The sequence below is a fragment of the Bactrocera neohumeralis genome, chromosome 6, assembly GCF_024586455.1.
Source record: "Bactrocera neohumeralis isolate Rockhampton chromosome 6, APGP_CSIRO_Bneo_wtdbg2-racon-allhic-juicebox.fasta_v2, whole genome shotgun sequence".
In the NCBI taxonomy this organism is placed as follows: Eukaryota; Metazoa; Arthropoda; class Insecta; order Diptera; family Tephritidae; genus Bactrocera; species Bactrocera neohumeralis.
Genome location: NC_065923.1, coordinates 39,307,167 through 39,315,785, shown reverse-complemented (window position 1 = coordinate 39,315,785; position 8,619 = coordinate 39,307,167). Strand labels below are relative to the sequence as shown.

Below are 8,619 nucleotides of genomic sequence, written 5' to 3'. Positions count from 1 at the left end.
ACAACTACTACTTCCCAACTTTTAAGTACATTCTCCAACGTAATGTGACGTGAGATTATAGCCTTAATTGCTGTGTGACTATCGACGCATACTATATATTTCTCCTTTTTGTGTTATTTCCTGCACTGTTAGCTTTTTCAGCTGCAACTACTTACGCCTTTAAGATACTGCAGAAAACCGGAAGCTTGAAAGGTACCCTGAGATCCAGCTCCGAGCAATAGATTCTGGCTCCCATTCCATTGGTCATTTTGAATCCATCTGTGTAGATGTTGTAAGTTCCGCTCGTGTGTTGCATCTTCCTTTAGTGTGACTTGAATATTCGGCCCCAAATAAAGCGCATTAGTAAGTGGTTTAATTTAATCACAGTCCCCCGAATATTGAGCTATGCCCGAAGATCCTTATGCTACTGATTTTGCCGCAGAGCTTACTACAGCAATGTCGATTGGTGGTTAGTTGAGAAACCTTTCTATTGCCGCTGTTGAAGTGATTTTTAGCACTTCAAATGTGCAGAGAATAGCGAGTCTCTGTACCCGTTCTATCGGTTTCCTCTTTGAAATTATGTTCATAGCAGTTCAGCACGCCAGAGCATCATAAAGTAAGATTGACTTGACTACCGCAATACTAATGCATGAAGCCAAGTTATAAGTCCCAAATATATCCTAACATTATCTTACAGGACATCACTGGTCTTTTTCACTCTCTCCTTCACATTGAGTTTCCCCATCAGCTTGCTGTCCAAAAGTACTCCCGGGGACTCGGTATGCTCCTTAATTGTCAATTCAACTCCATTAAGTCTCGAAAGTTTCCATCCTCCTTCTAAATACTACCATATCCGTCTTATCAGCTTTTACCTCTAGGTTGGCCGATATCGTCCATCGGTTTATGACCCCAAGCGCGCTCTCCATCACATAACTGATTGTATCTAGGAATTTCCTCGTCACATGTATTGCTATATCGTTAAAATAGGTTATCATTTAGAGTACTTTTCTTTTAAATTTTTTCCTAAAGATCATTTGATACAAGTGATCATAAAAGTGGTGACAATATGCCCCACTGCGGAGTTCCCGTTTGCGATAATTTAGTTATTGTTTATTATTTTTATGTATCTCATAATCACGGAGTATTCGGTTTGCGAACCCAATATGGTACGTACGTGGAATTTCCATTGTTTACGGATCGAAAATTTGTTACATGCGCACATTTTCAAAGCTGATACATTTTTGCCACACATGATTCAAATCAATCCAGTAAAAAATTGTTGTTGTTTGCTGTACTAGTTGAGTTACTCGTAGACTTACTCGTAGTTTACCCGCAATTTCACGTCGATTCAAACAATCGTTGTACGGACATGATACGTTTTGAACCGAAGCCAGCCATACCGTTTATTCGATCGTGATTGCCGAAGAACAGATTGTTCGTGCTGCATCAAATCAGTTGACGCTGGCGGGTACTCGAATTGATCAACAATGTTGTCTATGCTGAACTGAATTGATTTGATTGTATTTTTGGCACGAATGTTTGTTCTGATTTAATCATACTCGTTGCAGCTCTCTGGTACCTATCTTGACCCCCAGGTATTTTGTTTAGGGCGACATTGAAATTGTAGTTCCACCATTAACCATTTTATTAATGCCTATCATCAGCTCCGTGTTACTAGGGTTAACATCTAGTCCTTTACTTGCGACCCGAAGGTGCTACCTTCGTAAGGCTCTTTCCATAATCTCACTGATTATGGATGGAAACAGCCCTGAAACAATTAACACTATATCTTCTGCATATACCACTTCTTTAACTCCTCCTCCACTGAAGTGTATTATAAACTAGAATATACAAATATTTTCACAGATGAGTTATGCCCTTGTTTGAACACAGTCTTAGGAGTATTTTTAAGCATGACACAGGAAAGTATACTTTATCACGCACACATATGTTTGCATACTTCGGTGATTGTAGTTGATTGTGTGTGAATGGGACTTTTAAACCGCATTCATTCATAAATTCCGAAAAGTGGTGAATACAGAAATTTCAGTGTGTACGTGATTTGCAGGTTTACTCAATTCACCTTTGCGCTCTGTTAAGGATAACAGCATGGGAGTACCGAGAGAGCTTCACTGTAAAATACTGTTATAATAAGTTTCGTGTGTCCTGTTGCTCCTGCAGGTTTTCAACTCTAAATTTAATGAAGCATTCCACTCTCGGCCGTTGTGGTGAAAGGAACATTGAACGCGGAATGCACGTGCAACTTAGAAAGTTAACGGTAAATTGAAATACGGTTATGTGCTCTAATGATTAATTTTATTATCCGCAGAAGTGAGAGAACAAAACAAAATTGATGAAAGTGAATAATTGAAGTGAGTGTAGAAAAAAGCAAAATTGAAGAGTGAAGAAATAATAAGAAGAAGAGCAAATGTGTGATACAAAATAAAAGCGGAAAAATTTTTGAGTGTGTGTGTATGCCGAGTAAGTCAAGTGTATAAGTATAAGCATGGGATTTTAAGTTGCCGCGCTTCCGTCTTCACAACTGTTGTCGTCGTTAGCGTGTATGCGCTTACTATAACGGTAAAGTGTGATAAGCTCATATACACATACATATATATATGTATATGTAAGTGTACATGTTGCATAGCAATCAAGTGTCGAGTGTGAGCGGGTGGCAAGCAGTGATGTGTGCAACAGAAAGGTGCTGCGGCTGCCACTCCTAAAGTGTGAATACGATTTTGATGAGTGGCAAAACGACGAAATTAAGTAAATAGTAGAAATACTTAAGTGTCGTGCGCAGAAAATCGACGTGTGGGGGTGAAGTGTGTCGATATGTCGACACCCGCCTCACTATTGTGCTATTAAACCAGTGAGAATCGCGGCAAGTGGCAGTTGAAAAGTGGAAAATATTTCCAAAAAGCATAATTATTGTAATAAAGTTTTACAGTTTTTCTTAAAATTTTATGCATCAGCTCTGGGTATAACCATTCAAAATCCACAACTACTTCTTAAAAGTTTGATAAAAATATGAATATTATTTTAAGTGAGGATTTCCAATTCTCATATGAAAATGAAGCCGAGTTCTTAATCCTATATATGCAGTGCATCTAATCCGATAATTTAGTAAGTGATAAAGTTTCCGTCGAAGTTTCTTAATATTCTGTTTTCATGGTAATATTATATAAACATATAACTACTTATTAAGAATTATTATTGTTATTATAAAATAAAATATATAAAGATAAAAGCTTCTCAGCTACAAAAACAAAAAGTTCAACAGCTAAAATCTAAAATTCGTTACAACCAATTGTTACGATTTTATTTATTGAGTGAAAGCAATATAGTCTTATCGAAAAGTGAGTCTGATAAATCAAATGTACAGGAATGAGAACTAAAATCATGACATATACGACGGAAAAGTTCCTTAAGTTCAAAATTCTATCTACACGATTTTAACATAAAGGGTCTAAACAGCCTCGAAAAGCGAACCGGGATATTGACTTTAACTTCAGACAGGAGAAAAGAACTACAAATTGTTCCATTTTTTGCTAAGAATATAGCACCTCGCATTTCTCTAGGGATAGGAAATGTAGGTAGATTAATAAGTTTTAAACGGCTAGTGTATGGAAGAAGACTCCATCCAGAATCCCATTGAAAATGCCCTAAAGGGAAAATTAAAAATTGTTTTTGAACCGACTCTAACTGGTCACAATGGACTTGGTAACTAACGTTCCATACAATAGAATATTCCAATATAGGTCTAACTAATGTTCTAAAAAGAGGTTTAGGAACATACGAATCTCTAAATTCATTAGAAAAATGTTTAACAAAATTGAGAATACCTTTTGCCTTCCAAACTATGGTGGCAATATGAAGACTAGAATTAAGCTTAGGGTTCATAGTAACCCCCAAATGAAAAAAAGTTAAAAACAAGCACTAGTAAATATTTTTTTTATTATATATCCTTATTAAACATAAGAAGAGGGAAACCCAGATCTACGAGAAAAGCACATCATCTCACATTTTTGGAGATTCAATGGCAAATCATTTCTATCATACCAAGCAACCAAATTGTTTATGTCTGTTCGCAACAGACACCTTTCATCAATTAAAGTATATAATTTAAAAAGCTTTATGTCGTAGGTATATAATAAAGTATTTAAGAATTCTATTACAGCAAAGATATCGTTAATAAATAACAAGAACAGCTGAAGTGACATTAATTGAATCTGAAAGTGTAACCTCAAATATCACTCGTTGTTACTCTATTATAAACATAAGAAGATACCCATTGAATAAATCTTCGTTGAAAGTCTAGAAGAACAAGCTTGTGTACGAGAGTCGAGAGATTTATTTTATGAAAGTTATAATAGTTTTTAAAAATACAAAAAGATTACTACTACTGATTTTGACCGGTCAGTTTGTATGACAGTTATATACTGTTACAAAGATAGTGGCAAACTTAATACTCGTACAGCCTGTTCAGAGTATAGAGACATTCGTAAATAGTCATACGAGTAATATAAAAAGAGCCACGATTATTAACATTATTTCCCAAATATTCTATTGCACAGTTGACGCACATTTTAGTATATTTAATTGGAAGGAGAACAGTCTCTATTTCATGGAATTGTTTTGATTCCAATTTGAGTAAGTCAACCGCACAGAAAACCAATATAATCGTTTCTCAACCAATTTGTTTTTATATATCTTATATTCAGACTGATTGATATATAGTACATGAATTCCATTGAAAGATGAAGCCGCGTCTACTAAAAAATTTGTAGATTCTTCTTCTTCTTCTCAATTGGCGTAGACACCGCTTACGCGATTATAGCCGAGTTAACAACAGCGCGCCAGTCGTTTCTTCTTTTCGCTACGTGGCGCCAATTGGATATTCCAAGCGAAGTCAGGTCCTTCTCCACTTGGTCCTTCCAATGGAGTGGAGGTCTTCCTCTTCCTCTGCTTCCCCCGGCGGGTACTGCGTCGAATATTTTCAGAGCTGGAGTGTTTTCGTCCATCCGGACAACATGACCTAGCCAGCGTAGCCGCTGTCTTTTAATTCGCTGAACTATGTCGATGTCATCGTATATCTCGTATAGCTCATCGTTCCATCGAATGTGATATTCGCTGTGGCCAATGCGCAAAGGACCATAAATCTTTCGCAGAATTTTTCTCTCAAAAACTCGTAACGTCGACTCATCGGTTGTTGTCATCGCCCCAGCCTCTGCACCATACAGCAGGACGGGAATTACGAGCGACTTATAGAGTTTAGCTTTTGTTCGTCGAGAGAGGACTTTACTTTTCAATTGCCTACTCAGTCCGAAGTAGCACCTGTTGGCAAGAGCAATCCTGCGTTGGATTTCCAGGCTGACATTGTTGGTGGTGTTTACGCTGGTTCCAAGATAGACGAAATTATCTACGACTTCAAAGTTATGACTGTCAACAGTGACGTGAGAGCCAAGTCGCGAGTGCGACGACTGTTTGTTTGATGACAGGAGATATTTCGTCTTGCCCTCGTTCACTGCCAGACCCATTTTCTGTGGTTCCTTGTCCAGCCTGGAGAAAGCAGAACTACGGCGCGGGTGTTAAGACCGATGATATCAATATCATCGGCATACGCCAGCAGCTGTACACTCTTATAGAAGATGGTACCTTCTCTGTTTAGTTCTGCAGCTCGAACTATTTTCTCCAGAAGCAGGTTGAAGAAGTCGCAGGATAGGGAGTCGCCTTGTCTTGGGGAAACTTCGCTTGGTATCGAACTTCTCGGAGAGGTCCTTCCCGATCCTGACGGAACTTTTGGTGTTACTCAACGTTAGTTTACACAGCCGTATCAGTTTTGCGGGGATACCAAATTCACACATCGCGGCATAAAGGCAGCTCCTTTTCGTGCTATCGAAAGCAGCTTTGAAATCGACGAAGAGGTGGTGTTGTCGATGTAGCTTATACTCAAATAACACATACATACATATATTTCCTTCGTACCCAAATGCTTTCTCATCTTAGTTCTTCATCGAAAGCGTAAATTTTGTTCGTAGAATCTGGGATCTGCTTTTCAATTGCCTACCGATACAATAGCAGCACCTGTTGGCAAGAGTTACTCCGCACTTGATCTCCAGGAAAATGTATAGCTGCCAACGTTTATGTAGTTTCCAAGATGCGAGGAATCTTTGTGTGCGGTCTCCAGGTACTTTGTCCTATCCAGTTTACCATAATACCAACTTCTTTTGCTTCTTTTTGAAGGCCAGAAAAGGCTGAGATGATGGCGCTTTTGTTAAGGCGTATGATGTCAGTATCATCTGCAGCATTGCACCATTAGGGTAGACAGTGCCAATGCGGTTCAAACTACCAGCAAGTATCACTTTTTATACCCTGAACAGGGTATATTAAGTTTATCACGATGTTTGTAACACCCAGAAAGAAGCGTCGGAGACCCTATAAAGTATATATATAAATGATCAGTATGTTGAGCTGAGTCGATTTAACCATGTCCGTCTGTCTGTCTGTCTGTCTGTCCGTCCGTCCGTCCGTCCGTCCGTCTGTATATATACGAACTAGTCCGTCAGTTTTTAAGATATCGCTTTGAAATTTTGCAAACGTAATTTTCTCTTCAAGAGGCTGCTCATTTGTCAGAACTGCCGATATCGGACCACTATAACCGATAGCTGCCATATAAACTGAACGATCGGAATCAAGTTCTTGTATGGAAAACTTTCACATTTGACAATGTATCTTCACCAAATTTGGTATAGATTATTTTCTAAGCCAACAATGTAATCTCCGAAAAATTTGTTCAGATCGGATTACTATAGCATATAGCTTCCATACAAACTGAACACATAGTTACTAAAAGAAATGCACCTGTGAAGGGTATATTAGCTTCGGGGCAGCCGAAGTTAACGTTTTTTTCTTGTTTCACATTATATTGAAGAAAACGCACCAGTTGGAATCACTACGTCTAAAACCTTGTATGTTATTGAAGGTTCTATACGAGGTTCTTTCCAATTTTACAAAGCCGATGGTTATGCTGAACGTCTTTGTGCTTAATGGGGTAAATTTTACTGACATACCAAATTAAGATGCGACGTTAAATAACCAGCTTCTGTTCATGCTGTCGAAAGCGGTGTTAAAATTAACAAAATGGATGTCCAACTGTTTTTCTACGGTCTTCTCCATGATTCAACATATTGTGAAAATTTGGTCTATGGTATATGTATTTGCTTAAGCCTTTTACACTATGCCGAAAGAGCTTTGTATACAATTTTAAGAAGGCTGAACTCGCGATAATTGGTATAGACTGTGGAACCTGCCTTCATGTAGGCAGGGCAGAGTACGCTCATATTCCAATCATTGGGCATGTTTTCAGCCGACAAAATCATGCTTAGCAGCTGGAACATGCTCTTTGTCGCCGGCTTTAAACAACTCAACCGGTAATCCGTCGAACCCAGTGGCTTTGTTCAACTTAAGCAACCTTAGAGCTGTTTTCACCTCGTCTTGGTCGAGTGACGCTCCGCCACCTTAAATGTTATTAGACATAAAAGTATCATTTCTAGCATACCAATGTGAATTGGCACACAAATGGCAAAAGTTAAAAAATACAGGTCAGCTATTTGTATTGGCAATAAAAACCACTCATCGACAGAATTCTTTAGCAGCAAGCGCCGTCCGCGATGACATTTCTGTTGAACTCAACGGAAATTCTTACAACTATTCAAGTGGCTGTTCGCAACATAAACAGGACAGAAATACAATAAAAACACTACCTGATTGTGTGTGTAGTCAGCAGGGACTCCAATTTACTAAATACATATATTTGTATGATTTTGACATTTCTTCTGTAAATGGAATTATGCTTACATTATTAACACAAAAGTTCTTCTGCAGGTTTTTAGGCAAGGCTGCACGGTATTAAAGGTAAAACGTTTTTGATAAAAATATACACCAAGAAGCTAGAAGAGTTCAATAAAAAATGTTTACAAATTAAAATAACAAGATAAGTGATAAATACACATAAAAGGATTAACAATAGAAGTAAATATTCAAGATTTTGTCAAAATAATTGTATAATACCTGTTCATTGCAGCAAAAAATTAATATTTTTGCAAAAGTCACATTAACAAAAAATTTTCAATTGGAAACTTACGATTTAATGGAATCATTTATTTGCCCTTTGCATACAGTTTTGTAGTTTAGAGAGTGCTAGAAATAATAAACGCTTACGAAATTTGGAAAATAAAAATTTATGTGTCACAATGGGTCGCTGTGTAAATAAGCATGTAAGCAAACAAAACATCTGGCAAATACATTTCAGTTGGCCAAACTTTTAATGAAAATCATTTAAATTATAATTTTTGTTGATTAGTCGAAAGTTAAAAGGTATGTGAGTGTAATGAAATTAGGGTTGTGTTTGTTGTTTAGCAACAAACAAACCTTTTCTGTCAGGATTACCTGCTATCACAATATGGGTAAATAAGGGACACTTGGGCTTAGTTGGGATAACTAAGTAGAGGTAACTAATTAAGATTGCCTGCCCGTGCAAGCTGGTTCTAATTAACGTTGCAACCTGTGCTAGAGAATCACACAAAAGAAACAATACTTAGAAATAAAATAATTATAATATATCGCACGCAATTATGAATT

General features: G+C 37.5%; 1 protein-coding gene across 1 annotated transcript in view; it reads left to right on the top strand.

Moving 5' to 3' along the window:
* Positions 1-2,207: 2,207 nt before the first annotated feature.
* Positions 2,208-8,619, top strand: part of LOC126763581 (GTP-binding protein Rhes) — a 118,595-nt gene continuing 112,183 nt past the window's right edge. The window contains exon 1 of the mRNA XM_050481221.1: positions 2,208-3,102. The gene's annotated coding sequence lies outside the window, so the exon portion shown is untranslated. The remainder of the gene's footprint in view (positions 3,103-8,619) is intronic.